The sequence below is a fragment of the Parasteatoda tepidariorum genome, chromosome X1, assembly GCF_043381705.1.
Source record: "Parasteatoda tepidariorum isolate YZ-2023 chromosome X1, CAS_Ptep_4.0, whole genome shotgun sequence".
NCBI lineage: Eukaryota > Metazoa > Arthropoda > Arachnida > Araneae > Theridiidae > Parasteatoda > Parasteatoda tepidariorum.
Genome location: NC_092214.1, coordinates 84,107,093 through 84,119,107, shown reverse-complemented (window position 1 = coordinate 84,119,107; position 12,015 = coordinate 84,107,093).

The window sequence follows — 12,015 nt, the reverse complement described above, 5'->3', positions numbered from 1 at the left end:
AGACGAAGTTTCGATTTTCAGGCGGGCAGTAATAAACACACGGGCAGAAATAAACAACTTCCGGTTAATAGGCGGGCAGAAATAAGCAACTTCCGGTTGGGACAGAAGTAAGCTCCGGTTGACTTTGAGTGATGACGTCACTTCCGTAGCACGTACATCGGCTATTACTACTTTCATCTTTTTTAAGAATACAACGAGGCTAGAAAAAATAATCCCTGAAAAATTCTTTGAAGACTTTACGACGGACGTAAAAAGTAAAAATTTATTTTCATTAAGTTAATTTAACTTCTGTTCCCTTTTTCCATTCATAGATTATTGAAAATGACGTTAAAACACAATTTATTTAGATTTTTTTATGATATGGTAGGTTACTTTAATTAATTGAATTTAATTCGATTATTTCAAATGCAAATTACGTATAAACTTGTCAATAGAAAAAATTTCATTAGATTCAAGATTAATGTGGGAAAGTCGGCATGTTTAATATTGTAATATGAGTAAGATTTTATTTTATAACCGTTGTTGAACAGCCGACCCAATTTTATGGGTTTACGACTACTAATGTTCAACTCCGTAGCCTAGTAATTTTGAACCCAATCCCGAAGACAAGGGAACTCCTGGATCACTTGGGAGAAATCTGCCTTCGTGGAGGACTTTTTGATGGAGCTAACCCGCATTTACGTTACATAGAGAGGAAGACCACGAGAACCTCCCACAGTTAGCCTGACGGCAAAGGGACTCTAACCCAGGATCCGTCTACCACTGAGGATATTTCACGTCGGCACTGTGGTCGGTTCGATTCATTGTAGATCTCGCCCAAACCTCAGCTGTCAAGATAAGGGTAATTGCTTTCAGGTGCGTTAAAGGGCTCCCCTGTAACGGGCTTGGCTTATTACTCCCTTGGCATGATATAGCTGTTTTGTCTTGGCGTTTTTCTGCTGAGGGAGATTACTATTTTTCCTGGTATATGAAGAAGGATTTTTCCTCTCCACAAGAGTGAGACGAAGTCTTAGCCATGAGAGGGAAAAGTCTTAGCAATCAGAGGGAAAATTTTCTAAGAATAAAAGAAGCAAACGAGCTTTACCTTGACTTATCACCATTTCATGAATAGCTTATCTTGTCTAGCGAATTGAAATGGATTTATGTAGTGTTTCTGCAATTTTAAATAAACTATAAAATTAAATAAAATTTCTTTTATCAGAACATTTTTTCTAAACATTGAAAGTCGTTATTAACAATCACATTAAAGAAATATTTGAAATCTTTAAGAGTTTTTTTAATTGTAGTTCAATTTTTTTAATTGTAGTTTTTCATTGAGTACAATTATTACATCAATTAAATTTAACGAAATCGATCATAATGTTATTATTATGATTAATAATTTTAAACTATATAATTTATCATCTGTATCAATGAGGTTTGAAAATGTAACACATATAAGAATTTAACATAATATAGTAACTGCACCGTAAAAACACAATTAAAAATTATAAATTTTTTTCAAGATTTCATGTGATTATGATTGAAACTATTTCTATGAATTGATACTCAAGCCGTGATACAGACTTGCGAAATAAAAAACTAAATTAAATTCATGTGACATATTCAGTACAGAACTGAGAAATCATTCAATAGTCTTTAATAGTATTAACAAAATATTTTCCCGCAATTTTATTTATTATTATTAAGCACAACATTGTTAAATGCGGTTTTATAATTAACTCACTTTTTTTCCCAAACCCAAAGTTTTTTTTCTTCTTACTTTTTCATAAATCTTGATCCTGAAGCTTTTCTTTGTAAAACTTAGTTGTTCTTTTTCACAAATAAATTTTTACACAATTTATAAGCTTTCAGAAAAATCACCTTTTACTACAAAATAAATTAAATATAGTTAGTTGGTTTTTGTCATACGAAATGAAGGAATGTAAATCAATTTGGTCAATCCAAACAATTTTTTAAATTTAAATGAAATTATATTTTTACAAAAATGAAAAAAAAAATATGAACAGAAACCCTTTTTTACACATAGAATGTCCAATAAACAACGCCCGTAAACTACATTTTTAAAATTCTTTCAAAAGTAAAGTTGAACTATTAGTTATATTTGATGTCACAAGAAGCGAGGAAAAATATAATAAAAACTGTACCAATAATTTATGAGGTAGGAAACAATCAAAATATTGAAAAAAGTTTGAATAGCAGAATTAAAAGAAAGTTTTTTAAATCCAATTAAAATTATTTCTCAAGAAATAATTCAGTCATGTTTAGGTCATGAAGTTTCTCATACTTAAAAAACGTTTCAAGGACCAGCAATAAATTACAAACGAAAACTAGTATTTTTGAACATCCTATGCCAAAAAATAAAGCAATTAACTTGAATGATAGATTAAAAAAAGATTGATGATGGATTGATAGATGAAATAAAAGATTTTAATTTGCATTGATTACTTTGGTTGTTATTTGCAAACCCTTACATACTTATGGAGATGTGAAAATTTCAATAAAATAGAAATTTTTTTCTAGCATTTTTTTGGGCTATAACTTTGCAAATAATCAACGAAATTTTCGGAACTATTGTCAATTAATATTAAAATTGCTATTTTAAAGTTTATATTTAAAATTGTTAAAAATTTCTCAAGATATGAGCTTTTAAAGTTGTTTTTTCACTCTATGCATGCGCGGAATATTTTTAGAAATGTTTTTATATATTTAACATTTTCATCCATTTGACATTTTTATATATCTATTATATATTAAACAAGTGATTAAGAATTTAATGCATTCTTTAAAAAGTAATGATAATCACGCCTCCACTCCAAACTAATCATCATGTAGATTAAGGAAAAGATATGCCACGTGATTGCTATTTTATCATGGAAGCCAACTCAGAAGACAAGAAAACCCTTAATTTAAGAACTAATTTTTTTGTGAAAGGCCTTTAAGAACTGAGTTTGCGCTACTTGAGTGATAATTCTATTGATATTATTCTACTAATTCTATTAATATTATTCTACTAATTTTATTAATATTATTCTATTAATTTTTCATGTGTACTATCAAAAAATACACAATTGTAAAGTTAATTTTTTTTAAATTTGTCAACCATATTAAATTTAATGGCAATTAAATGAATACCAAGGGGGCCCTTGGACGACTAAATTTTTAGTGCTAAATTAAACCCTACAAAAGATCTAAAGTATCTCTAATGTTATAAAATAATCTTCTTCGTATTTCTTGAGAAATTAATAGAAATGTCAAAATCTGAAAGTATCTTTCCCATTATTGTAGGGCAGTGTGTATTATTGTTACTCAATAGTTGTATTCTTTGTTGAATAATTACTCGCACAAACATGCAGAAGTAGAGCGTCTATTAATATGCCATTTAAAATTAAGTTTAAAATAATGTAAAACATGTGAATACTTTACAAATTCGACCGCTGTCCAGATTTAGCTATTGGGGCCCCAGACCGCCACCTCGTATTTTGATAGTCAAAAAACCAAGTTCGAAAAAAAAAATTATGTTTCTTCAGAGAAAGAACCTTTTTCCGTAAGGTTGTGTAACACAATTAATTGTTTGATGTTTTTTGCCTCTATGAATCCGACTTTAAATCATGAAAATCCAATCAAAAGTTCTTCAGAGGGATTTCATTTATATTACACGCCTTATACATGTAAAAACATTATTTTTAAAGTGTAGGCGAAAATACATATAAATGAGAAAATATTCTATGAGAAATAATCTATATATATATATATTATGTATATATGCACACACTGGAATTTCAGCTAGGAAATTCTAATGCACGAAATATTCGTAAAGGTTCATAAGCACTAAAAATAGTCTTGAATGTATGCACACAATGTAATTTTTTTCAATTTTTGAATTTTAATCTGATTTAATTGTACAATCAATAATCTGAAGAATATGTAAGCAAATACTGTTAACTCCATTGCTCATAGGATTAATATTTTTCCCCTTTAAGTTTGGAGGAAAATTTGGCTTAAAAGTATAAACTTTATGCAACAATTAACCAGTATGACGACTTTTATTAAAGAATTAAAAAAATAATTAAAGAAAACGTCTCTTCCTTTCACGAACTTTAGTTATTCGCTTTACGGGTTTCAAGTTAAAACACACAAAATATGCAAAAAATACAGACAAGTTGCTATTTTCAAAACCGCTTTAAAATTAGCTAAAAAATGTAGGCTCTTTTTTTAACTATAAAGCAGTCACTTTAGATTAAACTATTTTATATAATAATTACCAATAATTTTATTAAATAATTTTATTTATTACAAAATTTTATATGAATGCGGGTTTGGCCTATCGGGGAGCATTCATGGGTTTCGCATATGTGATTTCTAAATGAACGTTTCTAAGCGCAGATGAATATTTTCCTTTGCAATCATCTGAAATACACTTATAATAGATTTTCGCCCTGCGTTTCACCTTTATTCTAAATAAAAATTCATTAAATAAAACTAATTTGCCACCTCGAATTGATTCGACATACTCAAACTGAGCCATTTTGTTAGCATGTAAATCTTGGAGTCAACCTTAAAAAGTGATAAAGATACTGGTGTTATCTCTCCCCTCTTTTACAAACAAAACTGGAAATTCAACTCCTTATCAACCCATACCCAATATAACAGGTGCTCATAAAGAAAAATTTTTTTGTTTTGTTAATTTTTAATACTTTTTATTCTTGTACTGATTCACTCTTACTCTTTCACTTATTTTACACTACAATATTTTAAATCGTTAACTTTTTGACTCGGAATTCTTAAATTTTTCTCCTTTTATTTATCTCCTTTAATTTTTCTTTTATTTCTCCTTTAATTTTTCTCCTTTTATTAATAATTTAAATCAAAATAAGTGAAAATATTATATTTAGCATTTTAATAATTTATGGTTACGAAATACAACATGAAACACCGTTGTCTTTCTTGCGTTAAAACTAAAAATTTCCAAACATGATACTTCCAAACAATTTTCAAGTGTGCACTTATTTAGATTTAAATTAAGACAAACAATTATTCATTATTGAAATTACAAAATTAATTATTGATATATTTTTGAATAAGAATTATTGATACACTTTTATAAAATAAATTCTTCTGAATTACGCTTTAAAAAAAAATTTCACAAATTATTTCCTGATAATCTAAACAAATTTTTAGTAACTATTCGAGTGTTTTTTTATAATTAAAAAATTACCTAAATATATTTTTGCTTATAATTAGAGCGTCAGAAAAAAAATGTTTAAACGGACAGCATCATTCTCCAATCTGCGTCAAAAGATTATTAATACGCTACCTTTGTAATTTTTTGTCTACACTTTACGACGACGACAAATGAACCTACAGCAATGAAAGCATTCTTTTTTTAAAAAAAGTGAAAGCATTCCTTTATAAAACTTAAGTACCACGAATATCTTTTTATAAACATATTTAATTTTTTAATCTTTTTTAATTATTATTTTGTAAAAAAAACTTTTTTTAATCGAGTTCTTTAACGTTTATGAGTTTTTTGAATATTACGTAGTAAGGAAATTTTAATCATAAAGCATCTTTATGGTAATACCATGCTACTATTCATAAAGCATCTTTATGAACGGTAACAACTTCACGAAATAACTATCATTGTGGTACACTGATTTTTTTTCACAATCATTTTACGGTTTCAAAAAAAAAGAGCAAATGTTATAGTTTGATTATTCCCAGCATTTACAATTGGATCATGCATTGCAGTATGGCGCTTAAATTTCAGTTTAAAAAATGCATGCTTGCATCTTGAATTGCTGATGATACTAATTTTTTAGAAAATTATTTTTAAAATCTTAATCTAAAATTTCTTTACTTTTTACTAATTTATCCCTTCTCATACAAGAATAAGAGGTGAATAAGAAAGCTTTTCTCCCTAAAAATCCCTTGCGCCTCCGAAAAATTCCGCAAGTTTCACTCTCCAACTAAAGGAAGAATTAATCAACTATGACGCTTAAAAACCGAGGTAAATCGGTTTTCCATTGGAAACCCTTTATCGTCTTTGGCATCATAAAGATTTGGCGAGTAATGATCCGCAGGAGAAGGGGTTCTTTTTCAATAGAGATCCTCCACCCAATCCATCAATCATTCAGGTAGGGGAGAAACTTTTGGGCAAAACCTACAAGACAGAGGTTGGTTCAAGCCGGATGCGGAATTTGTATCAACTGAGATTCAAACCCTGTTCGCCTCATTGGAAGGCGAACGCTCTATCCCCTGAGCTATCGCGGTAAATGAATAATTTGTTTATAACAAGAGTCGTGAGTTCTTATCCAGCTACTTGTCTTGATGCTTGCTTGATATTAGTGGGAACTCGGTATTTGGCCCGAAGGGCCACCAACCGATTCATCGTATTCTGTAAGACATAAGCTTAAAAGACATATATAAAATTATAACATACAATAAAGAAGAGGGGTAGGAGCGAGCTCCAAAAAATCAAAGATACTGATATTGAGCACATTGAACTAATTCTAGTTTGTCAAAAGCATATAAGAATAAGATAAACAATTATAAAATATGAGCAGGGAAAGTAAGATTAGCTATGTACATTATTTACAAGATATTTACAGGGTTTGAGTATTGATAGTGTATATTAGTGTATCTCTGCTAGCACAGCGACCCGGCCGTCCCGGTAATTACCGCTCGTACCGGGTTGCTCACTGTGAAAATTAACAGAAGGGCAGCTCACCCAGTTGGGACCCTTTCGGGTTGCTCTTGCCCCGGGCAAGCTACCTCCTGGTGTTATAATCTATGTGTGTTTGTGTTGTTATGTGATGTTGTTCAATTTTTAAAGTACTTTGAAATTATACAATCAGAAGTTAAAAAGGCAGTAACAGGGCTATAATTAACATTATCCTCAATAATGTCTAGATTGAAAATATTGTTGAAATCTGAGGTGGTACACTTTGTTGCGTCGCTAAAAAATTTAGTATTTAATTTAGCTATAAACTCATTTATATTATCAATTTTGAGGTCTTTCCTAAGTGAGTCGTTGCTGATGGCTCTAGGTGCGCCTAACATCATTCTTAAAATTTTACCTTCGGCATTGGATAGCTTTTTCTTAAGATTGTTAGACATGGTTATTAATGCTGGGCAAGCATAGGTTAGGATTGGTCGTATGGTTTGCAAATAGATTAACCTTTTATTAGCTAGGTTCATTACTGAGTTTTTATTTATAATTGGGCTAAGCCCAAAATATGCACCTTTAGCTTTATTAATGGTATTGCTAATATGCTGGCTCCAGCTGAGATTCTGAGTGATAGTGATACCTAAGTATTTAACCGTGTTAATTGGACTTATGTTAGTATCAAAGAGGGTGATTATGTGAGTCGAATTTTTCTTATTATTGAAAACGATAAACTGACTTTTGTCAGGGTGCAGCTGGGTTTTCCATTCGATACACCATTTTTCTACTAAGGTTAATTTCTTTTGGAGGAGCTCAACAGCTCTGACTGAGTTCATGGATTTTGTGATTATAGCTGTGTCATCAGCGTATAATGCTACCATTTCATTATAATTATTATTATCTATTGGGAAGTCTGCAGTAAATAGGATGTATAACAAAGGTCCTAAGATTGACCCTTGCGGGACACCTGCTCTAATATTACAGTACTCAGAATAGGTATTATTAAGTTTAATTCTGAACTTCCTATTTCTTAGGTAAGAGATTAATAAATGTATGATATCAATTGGGATATNCAACTCTTAACTTGCGTTGTTCAGGTAACGAATATGTATGGTATGCGTATTCACTTTTTTTAAGAAAGGTCTCGATTTGATTTCTTGTGGCCATGTCTTTAGTGTTTATAATAAAGTTTTCGCCACTAACTTTTCCTGTAAAATCGTTTATGTTTGAGCTGTTAAGCTCTTTTCTGAATTCACTCCATTTGAATTTATTATCTCTAATAATAAATGGGGGGGGAGCTGAGGTCTTTTTTGGTTTTTGATATTGGGCGTTGTCCAAGTTATTATCATTATCATTGCAATCCATTTGTTCATTGTTTTGGGTGGGGGTAGTTCCCAAAGTTCTAATTCTTTTAATTTGTTTTTGTGAGTTTGATAGTGGAGGGAAATTTTCATCTGTGTTGATATTTTTGCTGAAGGGATTACATGTTGTTAGTTTATGTTCTTCCCAAAAATTGTCAATTTTTTGAAGGGTTTTATTTTGAATTTCCGTGCTCAGACTATAATCCTCGCTACTTTGTTTTTTGTAATGTCTAAAAGAGAGGGCCAAATCTTGTGCTTTATCATTTATTTCCTTTGCGGTAGATTCAATATTACCATTATTATCATTAAAGTACATACAAAAATATATTAGTTTAAATGTGCTCTCCATCATATCATTAAATTCTTCCTTAACTCTATTTTTGAGTAATTCATTATCTAAACTTAAATTTAAATTGGGGGGATCATTATCATTATCCTGATTTTCTTCCGTGGAAGATTGTGAATTTTTTCTTCTTTTGGATCTCTTATTCCTAACCGTGTTGGGGTCTGAAAGGATCCCAGTCAGCCCGTGCGGTTTCGGCGTAGCCGTCCCCGTCGGTACTGAAAGGGTTCCAGTCATCCCCGAATTCTGTGATCTAGATCCGCAGATCGTGACTCCCGTGTCCCTTGTCGAGAGCTCTGATAAGAGCTGGGGTGCAGGGGTAGTCGCAGAATTGCTAAGTCCAACAGGCGGGATACTCAACCGCTCGGGGGTCTGGCCCCCGCAGCACTTGAGCTGACCTGCGCCTGAGGACTCCAAAAGCGGAGAAATCTCCGCGTCGGTTTCCATCAGTAGCGTCAAAAACTTCAGCTGAGCTCGCGACCTACTCTCAGTTCGGTCACTCTCTCGGTCTGGTCTCCCAGCTACTTGTCAAAATGGCCAAGTTTTATATACTGTGCGCAAAGTAAACGCTCAGAATAATTTTTAATTTCATTTAATGATCGGATTTTTACTTACTCAACCTTAGTAGTTTGAGGACTCAACCTTAAATATGTTCGTTAATTAATACTGACGATATTTTAAGTTATGAAATCAGACACAAAAAGTACTTTCTCAGAATAAACTTATTTTCTTTCTTAATTTTTTCGACATATTAGGTGTTTTGACCCTTTAAATATGCGAGAGGGGGGGGGGTAGCCGCAATCTGAAAAATATGGTCATGATAATTTATACTAGAGAACGATTAAAAGTTTGGGTCTCTGCATGCTAATTTCACTTTTTGCGTATTTCGCATTATCTCTGGAAATTGCTGAGCGAATCAAAAAGTTATTTATCCGAATATAATTGCATGTAAAGTAATAATTATTATAATTTATTTTATCTAATGAAGGGAATTCGAATTGTTGCTAAGTATGCAATTTTCAACGACAAAATACAAATTGAACTTAAATGAAATTGGCGGAATAGTTCTCGAGAAATCTGGTTTTAAATATACGACTTTTTGAAATTTGCTAACTGAGAAACTTTCGATCGATTTCGTTAAATTTTGCATTTTAAAATTAAATATTTGTATACATTACAACTCAAAAATGTTTTGACTACTTTTAGATAAAAGAATTATAAAAATAGTTTTAAATGAAATTATCTTTAGATTACGAATTTTATAATTGTGTAAAAATCTTTTTATTCGCTTAAAAGTGAAAAGGTGCAAAAAGTAAATTAATATTAAAAGGTCCAAACTTTCGACTGCCCTTCTGCCTAAACTATTGCAACCATATTTTCCAGATTGCAGTAAGCTAACATCCATATTTTGATTTTTGAGTGTCAGAATTACAAGTGGATGGTGTTTTCAGCAGAAATGTTCAGCAGAGTGTTTGCAGCTGCTTACTACATGTTATTCTGATAGGCGATGTTTTCAATAAAAGAAATAAATTAGATGATTTCTGAGCTCAAATCTGCCGTATTTCATAAAATATTAATGTTATTATGTAATTCTGGGGAGTTAGGAGTGAAAATTTGTTTTAGTTATTTTGTTATTTATTATTAAAAAAGGTGACATGGTTGCTAGATTTTGAATAACTCGCTGTTTTGTCAGTCTTAATTTGGCCTCTTTCCATAAGTTTATTACTGTTTGTTCTTGTTGCAAGCTGTGCACCATCTTACGTTAGTGTTAACACTTTTACCATTGTAAATACAACTAATAAGTAATCAAATACATTGTTTGCAAGAATCTCAAAACACAACGATGACAAATGGCTTTAAAATACAACGGAAACAGTAACCCGGAAATTTAGTCGGTACCGAGCTTGCAGCGTTCCCTAGTGTAGAAAACACCATCCATTCGCTGAAATGAGATACGTTTGCAGAGAAAGTACGTTTTTTGGGTCTGTTTTCGTAATTTATTATATCATTGAAATATTGTCTGCATTAATTAATCAGCACATTTAAGAATATGACTTTTGAATTCATTAAGATTGAGTCCTACTACTTGAAAATCCAATTATTCAATAAAAAGTTACTCAGGGTGTTCACTTTTTTATTTTGCGCACACCCTTTTTATGAAATTTTTTTTAAAAACTTTCTTTTTTTCCCCTTCATGTCATGGTGTGCACGATTTCATAAGTTTTTTTTAAAAAAAATATCGAATTGTTCAGCTGTAGTTTATTTTTTTTTTTTTCTTCTTTATTTTCATGATCAGTTTTTAGTTACATTCCCTTTGACAAAAAAAAAGAAAAAAGTTCAAATTCTGTATTATTTTTTGAATTAAAATATACATCAAAACAATATTTTGAATATAATTAAAACCAGTTCAGTAAAAACTAAAAAAAAAAATTGCTCTAAGTCAGCTAGTTTAACAAGCTGATTATCTCTCCATATTTTAATAACTTTCACTTTCATAACTTTATATGTTAATAACTTTTTACATTACTTTAATAGTGACGCTTTCTGAATTCCTGTTTTCTTTAAAAAAAAAAAGCATAGGAAACAAATAAAAAAAATATATTTACTATTGATTAGTGGAGAGCATTGTTAAATTGAAAATTAATTACCAGTTTTAGTTAAATATATATATTAAAAAAAACATATATCAATGCTTCATCTTAATGTGTTACAACATTTCTAATCTTTCTTTAAAATCATAATTGGAAAGAAAATATAAAACACATAAAAAAATATTTGATTATTTATTCACATAAAAAAAGCTGGAGACAATAAAAAAATACTAGGTAAATGGTTATTTTAAAATTAATTAATTTAAAAATTGGTTTGTATCAGTACAATCGGTTGGTAACAGTTGTTTTTCAAATTTAACTTATTTAAAATATTTTCCGAGAGTGAGAAAAGGCAACTACAGTGACCTCTCACTTATGCACCACCTCTTTAATTTATACAACGATTTTTATAGGTCCCAGTACATTAGGTAGGAAAATAATGATAATCATCCTTCGTTTATGCGTCGCTCTAAAAATAAATGTTTCAATTATGCGCTGAAATTTTAGGCTAACATTTTAATTTTTTCTTCCTTTAAACACTTTTTTCTTCTTTTTTTTTTAAAAAAAAGGGGGTTTAAATTAAAAATTGAAGCAAATAAGCAATCATTGTTACAGATAAAAAGAAATATGTTGTTAAATCCTCACTTTTCTTCCCCCTGTGACCTTCACATTTTTGCTGTTTCTAGAAAGACATTCTTTCCACAATTTTGAATAGGGTGTCTTCTCTGTTACACCAACAACAATGAAAGCCCATTCATCTTTAAGAAAATGACCATTCCTCTTGCGCAGAGGTTAGTTTTACTCCCATCATGCCGTTTTCTAGAAGAAAGACACCTGGAATACGAAAGATGAAAGAGAACGCTATCACTTACTTGCGGTCAGATGGACATCTTGAGCATATATGGCAGTACTTTTACTTTCGTTACTTGTACCGCCGGTACAAGTAAAAAGTATGTACTTTTACTTGTACTTCGTTACTTTTTAAATTTAGTACTTTTACTTGTACTTTCGTTACTTTTTTAGGGAAAAAGTACAAGTATTTGTAACGGAAAT